This window comes from Anabrus simplex, chromosome 12, assembly GCF_040414725.1.
Source record: "Anabrus simplex isolate iqAnaSimp1 chromosome 12, ASM4041472v1, whole genome shotgun sequence".
NCBI classification, from domain to species: domain Eukaryota; kingdom Metazoa; phylum Arthropoda; class Insecta; order Orthoptera; family Tettigoniidae; genus Anabrus; species Anabrus simplex.
In genome coordinates, this window is record NC_090276.1 from 74,678,112 (window position 1) to 74,705,965 (window position 27,854).

The 27,854-nt window shown below is 42.3% G+C and overlaps 1 protein-coding gene across 1 annotated transcript in view; it reads right to left on the minus strand.

Annotated features, from left to right (window-relative positions):
* LOC136884292 (bestrophin homolog 24) overlaps positions 1-27,854 on the minus strand; it is a 225,392-nt gene that overhangs the window by 125,339 nt on the left and 72,199 nt on the right. The window contains exon 2 of the mRNA XM_067156361.2: positions 25,113-25,196. The gene's annotated coding sequence lies outside the window, so the exon portion shown is untranslated. The remainder of the gene's footprint in view (positions 1-25,112; positions 25,197-27,854) is intronic.

The window sequence follows — 27,854 nt, forward strand, 5'->3', positions numbered from 1 at the left end:
TTCTAAACCCACGGAATACTGCTTCTGCTAAATGTACTTAAGTTCAGTGCAACTTATCCTTGTTGCTGCTACTTTTTGGTAAAAGTAAATCCGTGCCGGCCGAAAATCACACAAAGGACAAAAATACACCACCACTCATAAACGACCCTGCCTTTCGACTGAATAGGATGTACCCACCCTTCAAACATGCAGGCGGACCTGTGAGTAGCTAAACAGGTTCTGCCACATGCTGCTAACAAAGGCATCTGTGAATTGTCCGATACCAGCCGCCGTCCGATACCTCCCGACCTTCCCGTACCTCAAATGATCTACCTGTTCCAGCTTTGCATTCCCAACCTGAGGCTTAGGAAGGATCATGTTCACGTCATAGTCGATGCACCGTTCTTCGTGTTCCAAACAGGCATCAGCATACACCAGACTCCTTACTACATTTCTGCCTAACTGAATTGGTCTCTGCCACTGTATAACTTTCAGCATATGACCCATGACAACAAAAGTGAAGAATTTCAGCCCTGTCTCACCCGTGCAACCGAAAACTCATTACCGTCAATTCTCACAGCAGCCCTACTGTCAACCTATGCGCCTTTGATTGCCTGTAATATAACCTATCCCTTAGTCCCGCAGTACGGCGAGCACCTTTTCCCTTGGTACTCTGTCATATGCATTTTCTAGATCTACGAAACTAAATACTACATTCGGGAGATAATGCGTTCGAATCTCACTGTCGGCAGCCCTGAAGATGGTTTTCCGTCGTTTCCCATTTTCACACCGGGCAAATGCTGAGGTTGTGCCTTAAGGCCACGGTCGCTTCCCATTCCTAGTCCTTTCCTATCCCATCGTCGCTATCAGACCTATCTGTGTTTGAGTGACGAAAAGCAGATTGTAGAAAAAACCTGCATATTCCTTGGGTTGCATTTTCAATTACTTTATGGATACTAAACTACTGGTCCTGACAGCCCCTCTGTTCTGAAAACACACTGGTTTTCATTTAACTTGCAACTCCACCACCGAACACCTGTGAACACCTTTACTGGTATGCTGATCAACGAAACACCTCCATAGTAGTTTGCTATTTTCACTCTTCTTAACAATCCTGTTTACAAGGACACCATCAGATATACTACGTCAGTGTGGCTCCTGAAATGGCAGCTTGGTTCACTGAAATTACGCACATTACAGCATACTGTGGCTTTGAAGAATTCTGTCTCGCAACCTTCTCTTTCTATTGTCCTTTTGATACCGACCAATGCGTAATTTAACGCACTATACTTCGATAATAACTGTGTACAAACAGAATTAATTACGGCCACAATAGTAGCAATCAGACCACGCCCTCTACTTTTTAAAGGCAATATTCGCAGACACACACAGCACGTTACCTCTGGGAGCCAGACCGTTGTCAGGGAAACCAACCTGGCGGATCACGTGTCACTCGCTGACTGGCAATAACACCCGAAACGAGCTCAGGGGTGTCAACCTCGTGGATGAATCTTAAGATCTAAAATCTTTGTAAACGAAAAGATCATAGAATCCTTTATCCAGTTAGAAAAGGCAGTAAGAATATTTCATTTGCAAATTAAGCTAAAAGAAAGTGTATCCCCGTAACCAGGAATGACTTATTTTCATTTTAATTTCACTTAATTTAATGCATGCTACAGCAGCATTCTTTCAGATACAAAGTGAAATTTCAAATAATTATTTCTTAATATTACGCTAGCCGAACGTAATAAAATCTAACGTGCTGGAAAAGTTTGGCCACAAATTTAATTTGAGAAAACCAAGTTCACTTGTGCTAGATTCAACATTCACAAACTGAACGCAAAATACGGGCAGATGAAACGGATTCCACAGTTCAAATACCTTGATGAAATTGTAGAACCAACAGGGTTAGGAAAGGAAGCACACACAGTTCGCCTACAGGAACTCAAGAGAGCGTACTGGAGAACATGCGACATTTACAACAAAAGAACACAAAGACCAGGCACTACAATCCTGTGACCAAACCTGAAGTCTTATACGCGAGCGAAACGCTGGTACTCAATGGACAAGGGGATCCCTGGACATTCTAAAGGCAGAACGGACTTGGTCCAGAAAAAAGTGAAGACGATACAAATCCCATAACGCAACGAACCTGGCAGCAGATTTTAAAAACCGAAGATTGACATTTTGTGGACACGTTCAAAGCCTACCAACAACACAAGATCATGACGTACAGCGTAACACAGTAAACAGATGCCAGTACAGGCACAGAATGAAGATCCAAGGAGACCAGAACAAAGTGAACTGAAGAAAGGAAGAGAGCCCACTGAGAAGAAATGAAAACCATGTGGAAGACCAGAAAGGAGAATCATAAAAGCACTGAGTGATCCAACACGGTCCATACGCAAATAATAATATACTGGATTTACGTCCCACCAATGACTTTTACAGTTTTCGGAGACGCCGAGGTGCCGGAATTTAGTCCCTCAGGAGTTCTTCTCCGTGCTAGTAAATATACCGACACGAGGCTGACGTATACCACCGGACTGAGCCAGGATAGAACCTGCCAAGGTGGGGTCAGAAGGCCAGCGCCTCAATCGTCTGAGTCACTCAACCCACCATCTAATCCAATTAATGTTACAAAATAGTTTAATATACTGTACTGTTAATGCTAGTCGTGAATTCTTCTGAAAATACTGTCATGTTTGTACTGAAATCACGAGCATTATTTTTCAGAGAAACACTTATAGACACCGTACAACGACGTTGAAGGGAAAGCAATGGAAGCGAAGACCAAAAACACATACAATAAGAAATCCCTCTCTTGGAACACGAAAATAAGGCATTATAACACAATGATTAAGCCGGAAGCACTCTATGCAGCAGACACTAGCCGTGGGGAGGAAAGGGAAAATGGACAAATTTGAAATCAAGGAGAGGAAAATTGAGGAAGATGATGGGTCCCAAATTCCAAAATAAACAAGTTTTCTATAGAAACGAATCCCTCTACGTAAAGTCTGAGAGACTCCCTGATACCATGAGGAAAAGGACTGATTTCTATGGACACACATTCCGAATGAATCCTGACATATTAACTGAACAGATCTTTGACTTCTTTTACAAAAACAAGGCTAAACCCAATTGGTTTAAGGAAGAAGAAAAGGATCTGAGAGACCTTAAGATTACCATAGTCGATGTTAAAGAATGGTACAGCCAAAACCGTGCCAAAGCCAACAATAGTTTCCAAGTTAAGATCAGCACCAGAAAACAGATTCCGATATCAGAGGAGAAAAGAAGATCAGATAGAATTAAGAATTACTGGGAGAAGAAAGAGCACAAACATCTAAGAAGTGATTGATTTGACGTAACCCAAAGTTGGTCGATTGGAAGTGAAGAAGATACTGTACAGTCCAATATGGTGACAGATGTGGGGCGCGGTACATGCAAATTCAGCAGGGAACGCACTTCTGGATTATGAATTTGCCAATTTCTTCTTCTTGGTCCACGCTTGTTCAACTGTTGGGCTTTGATCTTTGCCCAGTATTGGCTCATTCTCTACCGGTGCGACTCCTTTCTTTCATCTGTCCAGGAGATACCTTTCTTCCAGGATTTTTCCTGAAATTCATGGACTTCTTTTATGGTATGTCGTACAGACCGTCTATCGATATTCCCAGTTCTTCAACGTCCACAGTTTGTCAGCCAAGTGGTATGAATCTTCTTGTTCTGCCAGGAGATGAACAGGTGACTGGGAGGCACTCTTGCTATATGGCCGTATAAAGGATACTCTCCGTTTCCCAGCACTATCACAGAGCCTCTCTATATGTTCGTAGAGCTCGGAATTGTGCCGTCTACGGAATTCATCTTCCTTTAGCGGACCTAAGATCTTTCTGAGAATTCTCCTCTGTCTGACTTCCAGTTTCTCTTCGATTCATGACATACAGGGCTTCTGGTCGTATGACTGACGTTTAGTGCTTCAGTTTCAGGTTGCGTGAGGCATTTTTTGTTATAATTGTTCTTTGTCAGTCGATAGGGCAGTTCCAACGTGTTGACTCATGGATAATGATGCTCTTTCTGATAAGTTGGGGTCAATGCATTCGCCGAGATACTTACATTTCTCAGTCCTCTTGATTTTTTTAAAAAAATCTTTATCGCAGGTTCCTGCCTTCGATGTTCTAAACTCTGCATTTCTAGATTAACAGAATCGTACGTGGATACATTGAGATTAAAATGTAACAATTCAAGTGTTTCTTTTGCCCCATTTCAACTCGATACACATACATTTTGCAGCAAGGGCTCGAGCCTCGCTCGCGTATTGCAGTTTCGATCTGAGCAAGGTATTAATACAAGTTTTTGTGTTTATAAATGGCTTCACATAAATTCCTCAAGTTCTTCATGCTCCAGCGACCACTTCTGTACCTGAGGAGTGAAAGTCACCTCCCAGTCCGAAGTCTTTCCATTCTTTTATGAATCTCAGGTCAACGCTCCATTTATTTGGTATTTGAGTACACTTGACGTCGAATCAAAAAGAACATTTCTACCAAATAAATTATCTGAATCATTAATTTTTACCTTATTCACTATTACTCTAACCTCAATTTTACCAACACTAGCTTAGATTTTATCCAAAAAAACCTTAGTGACAAAAAAAACAACATTTGAATGTGGATTCGACTCTAAAAGAGGAGTCCGGCTCGATGGCTAAATGGTTAGCTTTCTGGCCTTTGGTCACAGGGGTCCCGGGTTCGATTCCCGGCAGGGTCGGGAATTTTATCCACCATTGGTTAATTTCGCTGCAACGAGGGCTGGGTATGTGTGTCGTCTTCATCACCCCATTTCATCCATCACGACGCGTAGGTCGCCTACGGGTGTCAAATCAAAAAACCTGTACCTGGTGAGCCATAAACGTCCTCTGACACTCCCGGTAATACAAGCCATACGCCATTTTATTTCTAAAAGAGGAACTGGGTTGTATAGTACTGGAAATACATGATCGGCCATCTCTTGCACCATGGTGCATATTACATGACGTAATATAGCCGTGACGTGGAAGTTCGCGGGATAAATCCACACTAACGCCACGGGCAATTTTTATACAGGCTGAACATAAATTGCATAAAATTCTTTCAATTTTTGGTTTGGAATCACGACTCATGTATTTGATCCTAAATGAGTGTCTCCCTACATAAACACCGGAAGAGTTGGCCGTACGGTTAGGGGAGCGCAACTATGAGCTTGCATCCGGAAGATAGTGGGTTCGAACCCTCTGTCGGCAGCCCTGATGGTTTTCCGTGGTTTCTCATTTTCACACGAGGCGAATGCTGGAGCCGTAATCGTTTGTACAACATTTCATGTTTTCAATTCCTATGCGGATATCTTCATCGGTTTAGGCAGCGTAAGACGAGAAACTGTTTCGCATGACATTATTTTCTTCCGGTTGTTCCGCACAAACTTACTGCTCGGGTTTCCTATCAACGCAGTTCAGTATTTAATACGCTGTGTAGAGATACTCTAGACAACACAGAGAGTTATACCCGGACACCAATAGAAACACACGATAAGTTTTAATTGTATATGCAAGTCCTTTCGAAATAATCTTGTTATTTTTTGAGATTATATTATTGTGGCACAAACCGAAAGAGGAATAATACAGATTTAACTATAATATGATATGAAAAGTAATTAAAACTATATTCGGAAACAAAACGAAGTTGTGTGGGGGTGAGGGGCTCATCTCTACTATTTCTTTCGTATCACGACTCAAACTGTGCGAGTGTGTTTCACGGCTGAGGGGAAGCGATCGATCACAGTTCCAGCTGGAGGAAGCACGGGAGCCGCCCACCAAACTCTGATAACACAGTTGCAGAGGTCGGACACTGGGCGGCGTAAGGTATCGTTAAAAGAAAGACAAGGGCCACGAATGGCGTGAAAACCGAGGACTCCTTAGACCTCGCAACCTAGTATCGTCGGGGTCGCAAAAGAACAAGAGTTCAACAAAGGGGACACTCGTAGAAAAGATGAAAGCGAGAAGCCTGGCAAAGTGGAAGGAATACAAGCCAAAAGCTATAAATTGGTGGCAGATGGCGAGTGCCAGAAAATTCAAAATTAGCAAACAAATCTTTCCAAGTTGCAACTACAGACAGTGCATATTTACCTATGCTATAACTTACATGAAATCAAATTATTTAACCGTGCTACTGTACAACACCATTCTTTGAAGACATTTATTGAACAGTGGCGTATGCTGGGATCAAGACGTGGGCTACCACTAGGCTTAACAGGCAATAGCCAACGGAGTAGCCTGCTGTGTTGTCAAGGCTGCTTCACAAGCTGGCCTCTTCTACTTCAATACTCAACCCCTGATCAGTGGACATGGTAGCCTAAGGTTTAATAAACTGAAGTCCGGATTTCTCTGGCTAAAAGGATGGAATGCTTGTGTTTGACCCGATGGCCCCGGTTCAATTCTCAGAATCAACCGCCTCACACTGTTAATTCCCCTGGCTTGGGGACCGAGTGTTTATCACGTCTTCACAACCCATTTAATACTCGTTAGCTCACCACCAAGCCTATACAGATACCATACATTATTATTATTATTATTATTATTATTATTATTATTATTAAATAAAAAATTTGAGTTCTACACCAGTCTTACCCATCATTCACTCCGTAGCGTAACGGTTAGTGTTATTAGCTGCCGTCCTCGGGGGCCCGGGTTCGATTCCCAGTACTGCCTGAATTTAAGAATGGCAGGAGGGCTGGTATGTGGTAGCTCTCCTCCATTGGGGGTGTGCCTGAAAAGAGCTGCACCACCTCGGAATGAGGACACGAGTTTATTAGCTTCCTCGAGACATCAGCAGTGGTGTCCGACCTATGATCAAATACAGTAGAGACAATACACGACACTGAGCGAGATATCGAGGGACAGCTATTGGAGCTCACTCTAGCGGATAGACCTGAACGGTACTGATTCTGTCATAAGAGCACGTGCATTTTTGTGTGAAGTTTTTGGTGTTATTTATGCGTTCTCAGTGAGTTGACATAATAAATTAAATAGCAGCGAGTGTCATTCCTTGATATCTCCTCTCAACATGAGGGGAAAGGTATGTGCTGTGTTTGGCTGCAGTAATTACGAAGTAGAGAAAAATGCGCGGTCGTTCTTCAGGTTCCCTCGTGACAAGAACATGTAAGTAATATTGTGTTTGCATATATATTCTTCCAGTGACAGAGATTTTTATAGTACTTCATAATCTTCTGACCTGCTCGACCCATGTTTTAACGGGCTTAAAATATAATACGCATATTTTATTGTATAGTGCAGCAGTTAACCTTCAATACCGATGTGTTGTTGTAGGTGTGATCTGTGGGTTTTGAAATGTCACAGAAGCGATTTGGATAAAGTGTACAAGAAAGAAGGGACGTTACGCTTGTATAAGAATTATAAGATCTGTTCAGATCATTTCCAGGCCAGCGACTTTAAAAATCCTCGACTATACAGCCAAGGGTATGTTACATTTTTACTCTAATTGTATGGAAAATATTCCTCAAAGCATCACTATCGACAACATTTTCAAACTTTTCTTTCTTTTATCCCTCTTCTCAGATTAAAGCCGGGATTTTATAGATTTTCTTTCTGTTAGTAGGCTTCATGTTAAGAGGAAAATTGTCCAGCTATTAAATGTTAATTCATTGCATCATATGTGTAAGGAATGTGCCGATATTTTTATTGACAAATGTCTTAATGTGATGATACAATGTTTTTAAATGAGGAAAAAGACAAATCCAACCGTAAGATTTCAGGCAGGTATGCTAAAGCTAAAAAATAGTAATGCATAAATGAAAGATCAAGCCATTTCACAGCAGTCCATTTCACACCTTGTTTATATGTCTAATTTCAGTCTTTAAATAATAACCTTTTAAATAATTCTTCATTCATTTATCCAGAATTGCTTTAGCAACTTCAAAGTTAATATCTCAATACCACTTTCTTTCTAGACATAATTTATTTATCCATTTCCGTATATACATTTCCATTGATGTTTGAATTTAGCGCGATTTGTTCAGGTCAAGTCACTAGGAGCGCCACCGTCGAATTGTCTCCCATTTTAGCAAGGCGAAATCCGTAAGTGTCGTGTATTGTCTCTACTGTATTTGCTATGATCACGGTTCGATTGCATTTTATTTTAGCAGATCTACCAATAAAAAGAAAACTATATTACTTGTATAACAGCAGCCCTGCAGTGTCTTCCTCCAAGGATGTAGATGTAAACGAGAGTGAAATACCAACACTTGTCTATAAGGTGAGGAACGCTAGCAGTGGCGATCTGAACGAGCGAAGCCTAGCACACCTATACTCCGGTCCCCGCACCTATCGGACATTCAGCGACGAGGCGAGAGGGACGCAGAGCTTGAACTGCAATATCACTCTCAGAAATATTTGCGACGTTTTTTCTCATGGCTTTCAAGTCTTGTAAATGGAACAATGTGTCAGATGCTTACACTAAATGTGCTTTAGATTTCCATCGTTCTCATTTGAGGGTTGGGCTTCACCGATAGCCTCGGTAGCCCTCTGTATACGCAACTGTTATTGATATAATTAACCACTTCTCTACGAAAAATAAATTCAGACTAGCACAAGCAAGGAAGGAATTTCTTTAGAAAGAAACCACTTTTCCTTTGCGAAAATCAAACGATCATAAACATGTCTCCCAGTGATTGCTGGAAAGTTCAGTTGGCAGCCATAAGAAATAGCATTCACGGTTGCTAGGTAACAACACCTTACAACACTGTCTGCATGGTTGCTATGGTAACATTTCCGTCACACACGTTATCACGTCACGTTACACAAATCTTCAGAGGACTCCCAGCCGTAAGATATGTAGGGCCTATTCGCCAAAAGTGCTTGTTCCAAAAGCTCGAACGACACGCTGCCAGGAATACAGAGTATAAGTTAAAAGTAGCAGAGACAGTATTAACTGCTGAGCGTTTCAAATGAATAGGCCTGCATGAACATGTCAGAAAATTCTATTTTCATTTTTAAAATCGTTTTCCTCTGGGAAAAATAACTAAATTTTACTATGACGACCATTAAAAAATGACATACTCCCTGGCACGAAAGAAATAAGCATAGCTATTTACAACATACGCGCGCGAACAAGCACTTTATCACAATGTCAGCAGCCTCTATACCTTCAACTTCAGGTTCGATCCTGACTCAGTCCAGTGGTATTTGAAGTTGCTCAAATGCGTCAGTCTCGTGTCGGTAGATTTACTGGCATGTAAAAGAACTGCGGGACTAAATTCCGGTAACTCGGCGTCTGCGAAGACCGTAAAAGTAGTTAGTGGGACGTAAAGCAAATATTACTATTAAAGGCTGCATTATCTGTACCGCCTGCACAATATGCTCACCGGACCTCAAACGAGAGGGTTTTGAAATATAGTCATCACAGCCAACATCTGTGCATGACACGGACACTGGCTTGTACAGAAACAAGTATAAGAATAGACGTTGTTTGAGAAGAATGATGAAGGTAGGATAGATAGATCGGATGACAAAGGAAGACATACTGAAGCGCGATGTGAGAGGGGAACGATTTGTGCAAATTTGAACCAAAGCGACTGATAGACCCCCACGACTTGTACAGTTTGTGTTCGAGGGAAGTGTAGGTGATAAGGACGGTAGGAGTGGAGCAAGGCATGAATATGACGAACAGGTTGAAGGAGATGCAGTAGTTAAAAGGTTCGCATGGAGAGCTGTATCTACGAACTAATGTCTGCGGGAATTCGGAGATACGCGCTGGAAATTCCATTATGCAGACTGCTTACTTCGCCCCTCTCTATAGAACACGGATCAGTTGACTCCGCATCTGGCACGAAACCGCTGAGGTAGCTGTTGACACAGCTTGCTTTATCAGTAGAGCGAGAGGCACGCAGCACAAACAGCTTCCCTAAATAACGATCAGTTTAAGAGGTGGACGCCCTTTTCCTTTCTAAACACGTATTGTATTGCATAATATTACTTGGTCGTCGATTATTTCTGGATTTTATGCTCTACATACTCGTTATTTAATTAATTATTCATTCATTCACATAGATTGCAGGAGTGTCAACATAGTAAGACTAGGGTGAAAAAACAAGGACTGTCACCTAATTATATTCATTTATAGGAAGGAGAGTAAAGGTAATCGCCCACTGCAGGGAACCGCGCCGCGCCGCGCGGAACAAGCTTGTGGAACATTCCACGGGCCATTTTACGAGACTTCGCCCATACAGCACACCTCACCTCACCGCGCCGCGCCGCCTCTCTCCAGTTGGGGAAGTGCAGCTCACACAGAAATATGAGTTCCAGTTCCGAGGAGGACTTATTATTTGCGGTTGCGATACTTGCAAATGAGGAAGAAGAAAAACGCGAAAGAAAAGTTTGGGCCCACAACATTTATGAGAAAAGGGGAACGAACGGAGAGTTTCACCATTTATTTCCTGATCTACTAAAGGACCGAAGAAAATTTTCCCACTGCTTTCGTATGTCCCAAGAAAAATTATATGAACTATTGAACCTAGTTAAGCCATGTGTACCGAGCTCGATAGCTGCAGTCGCGTAAGTGCGGCCAGTATCTTGTGTCCGGGAGATAGTAGGTTCGAACCCCACTGTCGGCAGCGCTGAAAATGGTTTTCCGTGGTTTCCCATTTTCACACCAGGCAAATGCTGGGGCTGTACCTTAATTAAGGCCACGGCCGCTTCCTTCCCACTCCTAGCCCTTTCCTGTCCCATCGTCGCCATAAGACCAATCTGTGTCGGTGCGACGTAAAGCAACTAGCAAATAAAAAAGCCGTGTGTAGAGCAAGAAAATAATATCACCTTTCGCCGAGAAAGGCGTACAGTGCACAATACCACTAACCGCGAGAAGGTACGAGCGTGCTGGCACTAGTCTAGGACTCACGAAGACTGCCGAAACGGCACGAAACCACATTCTTTCCGTTATCCCTTCCTTCTACCCTCGCTCATACAAGCGCGCCGAAAGGAAAAAGTTTCGTTCCAGAAACCTGGGGGCTTCTGGTGCGGAAATTCCACAAGCTTGTTCCGCGCGGCGCGGCGCGGCTCCCTGCAGTGGGCGTTAAGTCATTTCATTTCACAAGAAGCAGACAACGGAAATTTCTTCTCGGCTGCGCTGCGCTGCGCTGCGCGGCGCGGTGTAGTGGGCGATTACCTTTAGGGATTGCAGTAACTTACCAAGGGAGATGTTCAATAAATATCCAATTTCTTTGCAATCGTTAAGAAAAGGCTAGGAAAACAACAGATAGGGAATCTGCCACCTGCCCTAAATGCAGATCAGTAGTGATTCATTTACAAAAACGAAGATAATCCCGAGGTCTGTAGCCTGTTTCATTAATACGTAATTACCGCCGCAAACCTTGATGAAATACCCCACTGGTGGCGCTGTTTGAAATACTTTCCACTGGCAGTGTCCACAAGACAGGGAGGGGGTGCCAGCACCTGGAATTGTCTCAAAGTTGAAGTTTCGTTACTTAGGGAGGAACATTGTCTCTAGACATTGTCCCAGTTCTAGGCTTGTGATATTCAAGTATACTACTACTACTACTACTACTAATAACAATAATAATAATAATAATAATAATAATAATAATAATAATAATAATAATAATAATAATAATCTATTTGCATTACATGTTTTGGTGGAGATGGCGATTGCCGTTTTAACAGATTAAAAGCAAAGATAATCCGACCTTTGCAACATTAATCGAAGGAATAATTTCAGCTCATCGTACAATGGAGGTATTGGATAAAGAAGGATGAAAGTCATGAAAGATGAATAAATAAGGTATTAAAGGATGGGGCTAATACAAATATGTTCGCAAGGTTTGAATTGCTAAAAATCTTGCATTTTGGTTTACAGATTTCTGTGTACCAGTGGCACATAATGGATTCGCAGCTGTATGCATTACAGAGAACGGCGTACTGGAAAGTGTGTTGGTGGAGCACGGTTCTGACCTCACGGGATCCCACCTTCGTTGCTCGACAGAAATGGAAATTAATTTCAACGCTCCCTCGTAGTCCACGAGTACAGAGGACCAAGATGACGAATAATAATAATAATAATAATAATAATAATAATAATAATAATAATAATAATAATAATAATAATAATAATAATATATATTATATATTATATATAATTATAATTATATATATAATAATATATTATTATATTCCATACTTCATTTGATTACATCCGTTATATTCACGATATTGTGCACCGTTGCCTGCTTTTTATTATTTAAATGAACGTCTCCTTATTGCGTACCAATTTTCTGGTGTATTTTAGGATATCAAATGTTGCTGAAGTTAGTTTGATCACACAACATGGTGTAATTCTGCGAGTGTGACAACATGACACAGGGCTTGCGCGATATCAGACGACACATGATTCATTCAACTCCTAGCGGCTCCAGGTTGTCTCCTGCTCGGCTGCGGGTCGACGACCTTATGACGCTGTTTACGGATCTTAGTCAATAAAGTTCATGCGAGGAGTTCCGAACACAGGATTTTAGCTTATGGGCTACGCGCGGAACTTCTAGCGACACTTGCCAGTGGCGCCGACTTTGGGCGTTTTCTCTCGACAAAAGAGTACCATTACAAAAATGTTGCAAAGTTTGGCTGGGAAGACTTGGGAGAACGGAGACGAGCTGCTCGACTAAGTGGTATGTTCCGAGCTGTCAGTGGAGAGATGGCGTGGAATGACATTTGTAGACAAAAGTTTGAGTGGTGTCCTTAGAAGCAGGAAAGATCAAGAGGGAATTCAAGAGGACAAATTGGGGCAAATACTCATTTATAGGAAGGGGAGTTAGGGGTTGGAATAACTTACCAAGGGAGATTTTAATAAATTTCCAATATCTTTGCAATCATTTAAGAAAAGGCTACGAAAACAACAGATAGGAAATCTGCCACCTGGGCGACTGCCCTAATTGCAGTATTGATTGAAATTTAAAGGTCCCATTCAAATCCTACAATAGGCACTGTATATCGCACAAAACGACACATTTTATCACACTTTCCGTTATAACGTCCAATTTTTGTTTCTGTTCGTTCCGTATTTGGGAATTGCCGACAGCAGATTGTAGATTTCAAATCAGTCTGTCAAATAGTCGAGGCTGTGAAGATGTTCCAAGAGAAGGGGAAAGTCACACAGAATATGGCTGTTACAAAATAAGGAAACGAACGTGAGCATCGCAAAGGAATTCGGTGTATGACACTCAGAGAGAACATCTCATTTCAGTGGGCAACATTGCTGCTACATTTTCCTCACGTATTACTGTATATTTTGCTACGTACTACAGTACATTCCTCTCACTCCCACTCGACAAATAACACAGGAGTTATTTCACTTATGTTCATTTATAAGTTTTACTCGTATTCTATTAAATATAACATTTTTAGCAACAACAGAAAAAGAGCGGTTTGTACGACCGTTAATTACCGATCCTTTCGCAGACATTATAACCGGTTTCGACTGTATATACTCTCTCTCTCTCTCTCTCTCTCTCTCTCTCTCTCTCTCTCTCTCTCTCTCTCTCTCTCTCGTTAGCCAACAAGTGCTCGGATGACAGACTGACATCACCACTGTCCCTCACCTGCCGCCTACATACCTACGATTGCATTCAGGCAAAAATCAGTTTTAATTTTAGCTTAACATAATAGGCAGGTGTTTTTACGGCTATGATCTCCCAGTGATTAGAAAATGTTTCACAAAATTTAGAACAAACTTTTTCATAAATATCAGATGAAATAAAAACTTGGTATACAGATCAACAATAAGTTTCAAATCAATACTCTTTAAAGTTATACATTTTCAAAGTGAGCGCTCCGGCACTTTTTTGTTTAATATGCATTAAAATTTTAACTGGGTACGATAAAACTTTCTGCTCGACATAATTAAACGTAGAATAAAATAAGCGAAATTTTGGTATAGCTTGTTTCTATGTGGAACAAAAGATAAACTTTTTATTTATGAATTAACTCTTACAGTATAGCAATAAATGCCGTACACAACAACGGTGAAAACCAAAATTAACATCTGCTCTGTGATTCTCGAAATTAGCGCGCACAGACTCCTACTGGGGGATATTCATTTTACAATGGTGTACATGCTTAACCCTGTCTTATTAAACTATTTCATATTGCACTGTAGGCCGTTATGACTTCCAGCGTTCAGTCTGCAGGCTTCTTTCAATTTCAATGCATTTAACACCTTGAGAATATTCTATTTGTAACCATCTGTGTGGCCTCTGCGATCAACTTCCAAGAAGGTATTGTGTTCGTGACAGTAGCTGGTCTCCATCCACTTCGCTTACCCTCCGGGCCGATGAACTTAGATGTGAGGCCCCTTTAAACAACAATCATCATCATCATCATCATCATCATCATCATCATATGCTTACCCTCCATTTCTCCTAGGTAACCTATCGTTGTCCGTTCCCCTCACATGTCTCCACCACCGAAGCCGGTTTATATGTACAGCTTCATCAATCGAGCTCATCCTAACTTACCCTTTATCCCCTAATTCAGAGTCTGGGTCCATGGCTAAATGGTTAGCGTGCTGGCCTTTGGTCACAGGGCTCCCTCGGCAGTGTCGGGAATTTTAACCAATATTGGTTAATTTCGCTGGCACGGGGGCTGGGTGTATGTGTCATCTTCATCTATATTTCATCCTCATCACGACGCTCCGGGCGCCAAATCAAAATATTTGCACCTGGCGAGCCAAACGTATCTTCGGACACTCCGGGCACTAAAGGCCATACGTCATTTCCTCATTCAGAGTAACCTCCAACTATTGTTCCCACCTGTTCATACCAGCAATCCTTCTCTCTTTCATGTCTTGCTTCTAACTTATGATTCCTGCGTCCACCCAGCTCTCATAAAGCAGACCGGTGTGAAGAGCGTCGTCCGAGAGCGGACTTACTACTTATACAATGCTGTTGATTGCAACTGTGAGATCACAACATTTGCTTTACTGCACCTTGATTCAATCTCACTATCCTCGGAGAACACACATCCTAAATACTGTTCCAGCTTTGTATTCCCAACTTCACAATTAATTCTCTTAAGTTTATCTACTAAGATCACAGTCTTGGAAAGGCTAATTTTTATACCATACTCACTGCACCCAAGTTCTCAGATTTTAGACTGCTAGCTTTCGGCACAACTGCCATTAAGACCAAGTCTCCGTAAGAGACAGAACTGCTTACTATATTTCCACGTAACTGAATCCCTCCCTGCCACTTCATACCTTTCAGCAGATGGTCCATGTAAACTATGAGCAACCTGTACCAGCACCGTACTAACCTACACCCTTTCACGTTCAGCATGTGTCTGGACTAGTCGCTTTAAAACAGGCGATTCCACAGGGAACGTTGTAGGCAACCTGAAATACGCATCTGTCAGGAGTGTCCCTTACCTACATGACAGCAGGGGAACACCAGAACGCGCGGTTCATCGTCAACACACGTGACACACAAAAACGCCGACCATACGATCTTTCTGGGGTATTCTCTACGAGGTTTGTTCACACTTAAAATAAACCAAGTAACATCATATCGGAAATAGGAATTTAATGTATGTGAGATGAGCGGGAGTAATTGTTGTAAAACACCTCGTTTTGTTTCATATTAGCGCATTCTAGGCACCATCCATCGTTCATTCTCAAGGCTAATGCCTGAGCGCACATTGACTGCGAGCTCGCCAGTATTCGCTTTTGTCTTCCACTGTCAAAAACGTCGTCAGTAAGTTATTTCTGTTGGAGAATTCTCTTCTGAGACGCAGAAGACGGCGTCGTAGAACTGAGTGGATTATTAAAATGTATTTGAAAAGGAAAGAATTTGGAGGATTGCATCATATCTGGGAAGACAACAAACAAAATCACTTCGCATTATCGTCACAAACCATATCGAATATTACTTGGACAACGGAGAAGCAATTAAAATACGACTGATTAAATATGCCCTATGACCAATAAAAACCGTGTCAATGATCACAACAGCTATCACAAGAGTTAGCTATGTGTTCAATGTAACTTAAATACACTGACTGACAGAGCAAATGCAACACCAAGAAGGAGTGGTCAGAACTTTATGCCAATTGCAGGGTAGACTGACGTCACTGAGGTATGCTCATGATGTGAAATGCGCCGCTGTGCTGCGCACGTAGCGAACGATAAATGGGACACGGCGTTGGCGAATGGCCCACTTCGTACCGTGATTTCTCAGCCGACAGTCATTGTAGAACGTGTTGTCGTGTGCCACAGGACACGTGTATAGCTAAGAATGCCAGGCCGCCGTCAACGGAGGCATTTCCAGCAGACAGACGACTTTACGAGGGGTATGGTGATCGGGCTGAGAAGGGCAGGTTGGTCGCTTCGTCAAATCGCAGCCGATACCCATAGGGATGTGTCCACGGTGCAGCGCCTGTGGCGGATGTTTGGCGCAGGGACATGTGGCACGTGCGAGTATCCAGGCGCAGCCCGAGTGACGTCAGCACGCGAGGATCGGCGCATCCGGCGCCAAGCGGTGGCAGCCCCGCACGCCACGTCAACCGCCATTCTTCAGCATGTGCAAGACACCCTGGCTGTTCCAATATCGACCAGAACAATTTCCCGTCGATTGGCTGAAGGAGGCCTGCACTCCCGGCGTCCGCTCAGAAGACTACCATTGACTCCACAGCATAGACGTGCACGCCTGGCATGGTGCCGGGCTAGAGCGACTTGGATGAGGGAATGGCGGAACGTCGTGTTCTCCGATGAGTCACGCTTCTGTTCTGTCAGTGATAGTCACCGCAGACGAGTGTGGCGTCGGCGTGGAGAAAGGTCAAATCCGGCAGTAACTGTGGAGCGCTCTACCGCTAGACAACGCGGCATCATGGTTTGGGGCGCTACTGCGTATGATTCCACGTCACCTCTAGTGCGTATTCAAGGCACGTTAAATGCCCACCGCTACGTGCAGCATGTGCTGCGGCCGGTGGCACTCCCGTACCTTCAGGGGCTGCCCAATGCTCTGTTTCAGCAGGATAATGCCCGGCCACACACTGCTCGCATCTCCCAACAGGCTCTACGAGGTGTACAGATGCTTCCGTGGCCAGCGTACTCTCCGGATCTCTCACCAATCGAACACGTGTGGGATCTCATTGGACGCCGTTTGCAAACTCTGCCCCAGCCTCGTACGGACGACCAACTATGGCAAATGGTTGACAGAGAATGGAGAACCATCCCTCAGGACACCATCCGCACTCTTATTGACTCTGTACCTCGACGTGTTTCTGCGTGCATCGCCGCTCGCGGTGGTCCTACATCCTACTGAGTCGATGCCGTGCGCATTGTGTAATCTGCATATCGGTTTGAAATAAACATCAATTATTCGTCCGTGCCGTCTCTGTTTTTTTCCCAACTTTCAACCCTTTCGAACCACTCCTTCTTGGTGTTGCATTTGCTCTGTCAGTCAGTGTATGTAGAATGAGACCAGTATAGTCTATGTCACGGAAATTCGAGCTCTAGTAATAATTCAGAACCTAGCTTGTAAACGTGTGTGTGCGTACGTACAGAAATGTGCATCACTTGAAGTGTACAGTGATTATTACTTAGCAGGCATATCCATTTTCTCAGAGATTTCCTTCCATGAAGTGCGTTGGTAGCCACGCGAGTGATATTTACCATCACTTTGATCCCAGAAACATATATTAACAACGTTATGCACTATTCAAACACCCATATTGCTCGGACGTCGTACCTAAACGCGCGAATACGCACGTCTAACTCGTGTGCAGTGTGCGAGCCCATTTTCTATTACCAGCGTTGGGATTGTTCGTACGACGTAATTTCATACGAATACGGATCCATTGTGCGCTGAGACTAATGACCTGTTCACATTACAAAAACAATTACAATCGCCGGTTAGTTCGTGACCATGACGGCTGAACAATGCTGGCAATAAGAAAGTTGACACGCGAATATCTCAATTACCAATAGCATATACGACAAAACTGTAACACATACAAAAAAAAAAGTATGTGTGTTTTGGATATGAACACTTTAGATACAGCAAATATTTTCGAAGATATTTGAAAGTCTGGAAAATCTAATAATCGTGAATATATCTGTTTTAAAAAGAAATTCGCATTCATATATTTTCTCCGTTACACGTTATAGTATAGAATAATGAATGTGCTTCTGGACTTAGAAGACGACAGAGCGAGTGCATATTATTTCGTTGTCTCCCCTTTTAGTGGCCTCTTGACTACACCCACAGGGGAGATAAACAGTTCTGATAAACCGATAGAAAAATTAGCGTGACAAGTGAATAGTAAGGCTCATTGAATGTGAGAAAATGGACGACATTCTATTATTATTATTATTATTATTATTATTATTATTATTATTATTATTATTATTATTATTATTATTATTATTATTATTATTATTACAGTCGAAACTCTATATCTGGAACTTTCATTACATGAATTTTCAGTATGTCGAAGTAATTTCAATTTCCCGCCCGTTTGTCTTTCTCTGGACGCGTATTTATTTCTCTATTATTCGAAATTCGGGGTTCCAAGCAAACTTTCCATCCTTGAAGCAAAAAATACTCTAACTCGAATTGTGTACAACATTAACTGTGCATTACAGCATTTGTGGTTTGTGAGGAACAGTTAACAAGTAAAGAAAGGGTTAGTGGTGGTGGTGATTGTTTTAAGAGGAAGTACAACTGGGCAACCATCCTCTATATAACACTGATCAGAGGGGGAAAAAATGGAAGGGATCCGACACTTCGAAAAATGAAGATATCGGCCAAAGGAATAAAAGGGCCAAGAATGGCGTGAAAATGAAAGACTCCATAGGCCTCGCAAACCTAATATAGCGTCGGGGTCGGGAAAGAACAAGAGTTGACCAAGAGAGGTCGGACATGATAGATGAAAGTGAGGAGCCTGGCACAAGTAAGTGGAAGCAATGACAGAACTCGGCTAAGGGCGCCGTGGTCGTCAACACACGCTCCAAAGTTCAGAGCCCCTAGGCCCCTTTTAGTCGCCTCTTACGACAGGCAGGGGATACCGTAGGTGTTATTCTACCGCCCCCACCCACAGGAGGTAAAGAAAGGGTTACAGTGATGCTGGGAACTAATAGGACGGGAATCGAAAAAAAAAATCTTCTAGTGATAGGAAAATCGGCGATGCCTCGCTGTTTCTCAGGTGCGAGCAGAAGAAGTTGGAGCTACCTTCTGCTGTACCGTCGGCAGACTAGACGTTAAGTGCAGTGGCTATTCTTCGAACCTACATACAGAGTCGCTGTTTTTCACAGCAATAAATGTTTTTCAAAAGTACGTAAAAGGAAAGAGGATTAACAATAAAAAAATAGTGCATTTTATTCCAAAGGTGTTAACAACGGAGGTATGTTTCTTTTTTCACTTCTGTCTTCTAGAACGTTACTATAACAAGGGTCATAATTAAAGCAATGCCATAAAATACGAGTTTGTTAGTATATCTGTAAATACTGTTAAAAATACTGTATTCAGTATAAGCCCATGGACACAATTCAATTATGCGCCATGCATGTTCAAAAAGTGTATTTCCTATATCTCGAATTTCGATAACTCTGAATAAAATTTAGCTCCCGAGGTGATTCCAGATATCGAGGTTCCATTGCAATCATCATCATCATCATCATCATAATCATGTGTTAGCCCTGTGGTAGCACCTTTCGGTACTTGCTGGAAGGGTCTTGTGACTCGGCCGACGGGGAACTTCCAGCCGACCTGAGGGCATGGCTGGCATTTTCGTATCTTGTTCTCGCCGGCTAGCTTACCTCTGGGTTTCTTGGAGACGCAACGAGAATATCCCGTCTCTAGGCACAACGCGAATATTCTGGTGCACATCGCCCGAGCTATAAAAAGTGAGGCTAGCCGCGGGCAATCAGTCAGTGTTGGGCTCCGTGATGGAGTCAGTGTGAGACTCAGTGTGTTGGAGTTTGGTGACTGGGCTGAGGGTGACAAAGGTCTTGGCTGTCGCTAGTGTCCCAGCGAGATCTGAACGAGGAGCTGTGGTTGTGGCGTCGGAGTGTCCAGTGGGTAGGCGCACTGGAGACGGCGTGCGGGACATAAGACTTGGAGTACTGTGTGTGTGGACTGGGATCGGCGTGAGTCAGAGGGAAGCCACAAACGTGAGTGTGAGGGTAAATGGATCTGAGTCAATATTCGCTGTTGTGAGTTCCGTCCTGCTGTTGAATACTTATGAGCTGTTTAGTTATTCACTGCGTGTGACTGAGAATTACTGGACTGTCTGTGAAGTCGAACCAACGAACAGTCAGTCATCGCGTGTCCTGTGTTCTGATCCAGCGGTCTACATACAGCCGCTGTATGAGGTGACCACAGGTCATTCCACGTTAAGAAAACAGTATTGTACTTATGACAACGGTTGCCATATCGAACGGCTTTGCTAAACAGCACCGCGGGAAAACCGTGCCATATATATTGGTAAAACTAACTTCAAAATAAAGGAAGGAAGAAATTAGGCTGCAATTTAAAAAAATCTAAGTTACAGGAGTTGTAGAGGGGGGCGGGGGAGTAGATATTTAGGTTTCTACATCAACAAGGGTAAACTACTGCACATACAAAACCTTAGTATTGAAGTTCAAGGCAAACTGGGAGAAAAGAGACAATGGTTTTTATAGGCTCAGGGTGGGGGATGCAGTTAATTGCATTTAATAAATTTGCCCAGGCAACGCCGGGTACTACTGTGCCGTCATATCGCCCCAGACAAGAATGGTAACAAATGCGCTTGTAAAAAAGAGGTAAAAATGCCACAAAAATAAAATGCGCTTAAGAAACAAAAACTAAATAACAAAACCCAGCACAGATAAAAATCATTAGGAATTTCTGTATCAGTACAGGCATTCCGTGATGAATCGCCGCACACCACAGCATCAAATTCTTCAGTAACAATTGCTGTGCAGTAGAAGAATATTAGAACACACGACAGTGATAAGCTGCCGGTGATTCGCAGCGTGACGGACCGGAGCAACTCAGAAAGAAAATGAAGAAAGACAACAAAGCGATGGCTGTTCCCGCCATGGTGCTTCCTCCCTGCGAATGTATTTGTTAAACAGAGAATGTTAAGTAGTTATTAAAATAACTCACGGGCAATAACATGCCTCATCCATGTTCTTTCTCTCATAAAACAATATAAAGTACATTATAATATTCCTTAATCACGAGGAATTCTGTGTGTCAAAGAGGGGGTGTGTTCACTTCCTGTAGGTTCATATGAACAATACTGTTTTCTTAACATGGAAGACTTGGAGAAGTGAAAGTAAGGAATATAGCCGTCCCCTGGTGTGTGTACAGAAGGGAGGCTTGCAAACAGACAGCTGAATAGAAGTGCGTGTGCGCATTTATTGAGTCACCCTGAAATAAATTAGAGTAATGAAACAAACCGAGTTTTATTCGTAACATTATTATTATTATTTATTGCTAGATCATTGTGTACAATCCGGCTACGTCTCTACTCAAAGACAGATTTTCGAGGAATTCTGACGAGCCATTTTCCTGTGAAGTAACTGACAGACATTCCACAGAATCTACTTTCGAGTATCATAGACTTCGAGTCGTTATACTGGTGACCCAGGGACAGTAGTTCTCCACGGTAACTTCGTGACCAACCTACACACAATCAGTAGAGACCGAAATCTTTCGCATTTACAATAACCACTAATTTTTGTTCGATCAGTTAAAAAATACCCGGAGGCCCCGGGTTCGATTTCCGGCCAGGTCAGGGATTTTTACCTGGATCTGAGGGCTGGTTCGAGGTCCACTCAGACTACATGATTAGAATCGAGGAGCTATCTGACAGAGAGAGAGCGGCCCCCGTCTAGAAAGTCAAGAATAACGGCCGATAGGATACGTCGTGCTGACCACACGATACCTCGTAATTTGTAGGCCTTCAGGCTGAGCAGCGGTCGCTTGGTAGGCCAAGGCCCTTCAACGGCTGTTGTGCCATGTGTTTCTTTATTGGATTCGATTGTAATTAAATGAATTCATCGATTAATAAGAGATTTATATAACGATTGTCGAATATCACCGAGAACCGGCTCACCTGACGCATTAAATTGAGCATTGTCCGTGCATAGCCCGTAACACATTTACAGGCTATTTATTTATTTTATTCACCGACAAGCGATATTTACAAGACGCGAGATGTGCGTTTCCTTTTCCCTTCATTCCAGTTTCAACTTCATTGTACACACGGTGAAGAGAATAAATCCTCATTCATCGTAGAGGTTATGGAGCTTGGCAATATTAAAACGATAGATTAGACTCCTCAGATTCACTAACATTGTTTTGCAAATTTTGTAATTATCGGGTTGCACGGGAAAAGAAACACTTCCGGATATTACGGACTGAATACGGCTCCTCGTGTCGGGAACAGAAAATGGCAATGCAGAACTTCTTATAATAGTTTCATTTGCACTGTAAATTTCTTGCAGATTTGAGCAGATTCTGACAAAAAAGACTGATTAAAGTAAAACATTTTAAATGGTCTAACTAATTGTCTGGGGAGGAATAAACAATGACAAATTATACTGCTGACCATTTTTAACGTAATTAGAGCAATTTTTATGATAAAGATTTAATCTGTTTGTAGCAGGTCACGTGTGTGGAACGTTGATCTAGGTCTGGCACCTGTAGGCCTAGCATAGCTGCGAGACCAACGCGATCATTGCTATGGGAGAAGCTACTTCGTTAGCGGCCCATAATTTAAAAAAAAGTAATCGCATCATCGTAGGGACCACGTAAGATATTATCAGCAGGGATTTTGTTTGCTAGACCGTGTATTATTTGTGAAGAAGTGAAGGCTGCATCCTCACAGTTAAACGAGCGAGCGTGCGGCCCACAAGAGTCCTCATCAATCAAGCTGTTAAACAGAACGCTGATCCATCAGGCCACGAGGACATCACTTGACAAACAAAGAGAACGGCTGCTCTGGTCGCAGTCCATTCTCATCTCTTTGATTGGTGCTGTACTATAACACCCAAGATATCCCCTGCCTGTCGTAAGAGGTTACTAAAAGGCGTCCCAGCGAGCGTGGAATGGCGACCACGGGGCCCTTAGCTGAGTCCTAACGTTGCTTCCACTTGTTCCAGGCTCCTCACTTTCATCTATTTTATCCGACTTCCCTTGGTCAACTCTTGTTCTTTTCCGATCCCGAAGGTCACCAGGCATAGGGAGTTATTTTCAACGCCTTCGTGGTCCTGGTCTTTTTTTGGCCCACACTTTCATTTTCCCAAGCGTCGGACCCGTTCATTTATTACTCTCTGGTTACAGTTAATAGAGGAAAGTTAGCCAGTTGTAATTCCTCTTCGAATGTCATTGCTTTCCCCAATCAAAGCCATCTTCCTGGCCACAGATTAGCAGAAGCCTTTCGCTCAGATGAGATGTTGTTGGTTTTCGTGGAGATTGTTTTAAGGGAAAGTACAATTAGGATATTGTCCTCTATTAACATTAATCAAAGGGGAAAGGGATCCGACACTTGCAAAAATGAATTTTAATAATAATAATAATAATAATATCATTGGCTGTATGTCCCACTAATTAATCTTACGGTTTTCGCAGACGAGGTGCCGTAAGTTGGTCGCGCAGGAGTTCTTCTACGTGCCAGTATTTGAGCACCGTCAAATACCACCGGACTGAGCCAGGATCGAACGTGCCAAGTTGGAGTCTGAAGGCCAGCGCCTCAACCGTCTGAGCCACTAAGCCCGGCTAAAAGAATAAAAATGAAGGTATCGGCCAAAGGAAGATGAGTGCAACGAAAGGTGAGAAAATAAAGAACTGCCCAGGATTCACAAACCTAACATCGTCCGGGTCAGAAAAGAAAGTTGACCCAAGGAGGTCGGATAGGATAGATGAAAGTGAGGAGGCTCGCACAAGTGGAAGCAACGCCAGACTGAACAAATGGCTCGTGGTCGCCAAAGCACGGTCCTGGGGCCCCTTTTAGTCACCTCTTACGACAGGCAGGGGATACCGTGGTATTGTTCCTTAATACTCCGCTGTAGCAGGCGGTGACATATTAGAAGTCCGATACCTATACGATACTCGTTTTTGTCGTGAAAACTTCTTCACTGAGTTTCCAAACAAGGACTGACACATTTGTTTAATGTTTGCAGTTAATTGATAGGGAACATGTCTTATACTCATCTTCATAGATTCCCCCCCCCCTCCCCCTCCTCAAATATCGTAGAGTGCAATAAAGTAAAATCCTTTTAAAACTCTCTTCAAGGGATCAGGTGATAACTGCAAGGCAACCAGCTGTACACTCAAGCACTAACAAATTAGCCAGCAAAGACATATTTAATTGCGCACATCCTCCAAACGCGAGGATAATCGTAAACGCTGGATAGTCGAGGAGACGAGACTGTAAATCCTACCACCTTCATAATATGTTCAAACAAGATGATGTCTGCGTGCTTCAGTGTATGTCCAAGGCCACCTTCCTCCACTATGCTCTTTCTCATGCTAATCACCACGTGTCGTTATCAACGCCCCACAACTCCCTTCCTAGGAGAGGCCATGACAATTACACCGCACGCTCTTATACCGGAATGACGTCAGAACGACAAGTAATGGCAACATTCGTACGTAAATATATGCCTTATTGCTTCCGAAATGAAGACACGATTAGAAGAAAAACAAACAAAGCACACTCAATAAGTCATGAATACTATTTGACTTAGTACAAAAGCGTAAAGCTACCATTAAGTAAGCCATATCCTGATTTCTTTCTCCGGATCCAAGGGCACAAGATCACGGAGCACAGCTCTGAATATAATAAGCTTTTGACCCGTATTTTTATATGTTGTAGCTTTGCTTTTCCGTTACCAGATGCCGCTGTTTACTGAAACTAAATTCCTTACTACTACAATACTTTAACCACACATCTCACAGTACTGTCAGGAACTGCTACTACAATAAACGAAGCCAATTAAAAATATTGCATCCGAATATCCACCTCTTTCGAAAGAAAAGAAGAAAATTGGAAGATACTAATGAAACCAAAAGTTATTTGAGAACATGACAATAATGCTTACCCTTTCCTTTAGGTTCTACAAGACTTAGAAATGAGCACTGCAGAACGCCGCGCCGGACACCAGTGCGCTACTTCTTCCTCCTTTCTGCAACACACAAAATGAATCATCATGTATTACCAGTATTTATAGAGCATGCCATATTAACTTAAGGTTTGTGAACCATTTTCTTGGAGAAAGAGTCATGTGTGCTAAATTTTTGGCAACTTAAATTGGTTCAAAATCTGCCATAGATGGCTGTGTTTTCATTCTGTCGCAGCATAACAGATATACGCTTGTTTTCAATTTGCTTTAGCAGACCAGGTAGGTTTAGTTCTTAGGCTAAAGCTAAATAGTGTAAATGACTTTGTACTACGAAAATTATAAAACGTGTATTTTAATAACAGCGATGAACAGGACTGGAAATACGCTGAGGAAAGAGTTTGTTAGTGAAACTGTGGAGAGAGTGAAGACCGGGAACAATGGTAGGAGACAAAGAACACTGAACTTGCAATTGTCAACAACATTATGAGTGGAACAAACTCGAGATCAGGGCCACTCTTCACCGAGGACTGAATACTTACTAAATATGCAATTCGAAATTTATGTTATAAGTGCTAGGTTTTTCAGTCTGCCGAAACTAATTTTGAATAAATTAATTAGTTTATAAAATATCTAAAAAACATGTGTTAAAAGAATTATACCTAAAAGAAAAAGAAACCACTTTTCCCTTTGCGAAAATCAAATTATCATAAATATGTCTCCCGGTCATGGTCATCCATCAACGGCTGCTAATTTCAGAGACAAACAGCCTTAAGACATAACCAGCACCGTTGCTAGGTAACCATACCTTACGTCACACTATGGTGACACTTCCGTCACACATTTTGTCGTGTTACGTTACACACATTTTCGGATGCCCCCCCCCCCCCAGCCGCAAGGCATATCCATGTCAAAATTTCTCGGCAAAGAAATTTTTAATTGTATACATTCTCGAAACGCGAGGATATTCGTCAACTGTCGCTACCCGGTGGTCGAAGAGATGATACCACCTGCACAATATCTTCATCCTTTTTCAAAACGGGAGGCTTTTGAATGCAAGACGTCTGCGATGTCCACTTTTTTTGCGGTTGAGTGTACAAGTTCTGCTTACTTGGCTCCGATGGAGGAGAGGCAGTAGTGACGAGTGACCACCCTTGAGCTTGTGATAGTACATATATCACACCCCAGAATGATATGTAGAAGTTAGAGATATTATTGTCAGTATTCGATCATTATCATTATTATTATTATTATTATTATTATTATTATTATTATTATCATTATTATTATCATTATTATTATTATCAGTATTTCATTTGTATATTTTGTCATTTATATTGGTAAGCTGGAAGATATCCACATATGTAGGTATGAGTAATTTGTTTTGCACGAGTGGGAAAACATTGCTTTAATAACTCTGGTAATTTGAATGAGTCATATGGCTGCCCCAATGTTTGTTGTGATGTACTTGTGTCGGGAAATTCATGAGTCATGTATATATCCCAGCCTGATGAGATGAGCTTGTTGTTGTACCAGGAAAATTTGATGATTCATGTAAAACTCCCGAGTGTTTGTTTATAACTTGGGAGAAAGAAGAGGTTTACTCATGATTGGCTAGCAAGCACCAATCCAGACGTATCATCTGAGAGGAGGGGGATGTGGATGTCTATAAAGGTTGATCATACGGCGGCAACCAGAAACATTGTAAGGGTGATTGTAAAGGAACGAGAAGGAAGATAACTACAACTACAACTGACGCACTGTACGGGAAGGAAGTGGTGCTGATACACGGTACTGGAGTGACACGGCTGCAATGGACTGGACTTCAAACGTTTGTGGAGCGTAGTCTTGTTATGTTTGTGGAAAGTGGCTGATTGTGGAGAGTGCTTGCGCATTAAGTATTGTAGCACTTGTGGCGGCCTAGCATTATATGTTGGTGAAAGCTATCTCAGACTTTACATAAATTTATGTTGAGGATCGACAGACGTGTGTATATATCTTTACAACAAGTGTTAAAATATGTGAACACAGTAGTACAAGGTACAGTATCTGTGTGATGTGATAACTGCCGATTATGAGAATCGGTAAATCGAATTGATATAGAGACAGTGAAGGGTGTTTATCTTCATACATGTACATTGTTCATCGGACCATCTACAAATGGTAGCTTAGTTCTCGCTTTCGTTTTCCCACGATTTTCATTATTATTGTTGTTGTTGTAAATATGGAGTCTTCCAGCAATATTTTATATGTGTATTATATGTATAATGTTGTATGTTGATGAGGTGCTCATGCACGGAATTTGTTAAGAATATAGTTAGCTATTTTAGAATCAGTGTTATTAATGAACCTACTAGGTGCAGTTCCTACCTAATTAGTCGTTTTCAGGAGGTTAGGTAAGGCCTGCAGCAGATGTACCAGTACGCAGCATTATGTACACGCCCTGGGATATAAAGTTTATCATGCTCTTATCTAAATTCGAGGGATCCATTCTGGTGAACTCTGGCGCCTATACTACGGACATTTCGGTTAATTATGCTTATTAATTTTATTAAATTTTATTTATATATTTTTATTTTTCAGTAGTCATCAACTTGTTACAAGCTGGTAGTACAGTCCAGTGGCGGCCGGGCGTCACGCGCCCTCCCAATGACCATTAACACACAGGACACAGGTTTTAAGGTCATAAAGAAGCCGACTATTACTTCTAAATTGCGACATCTG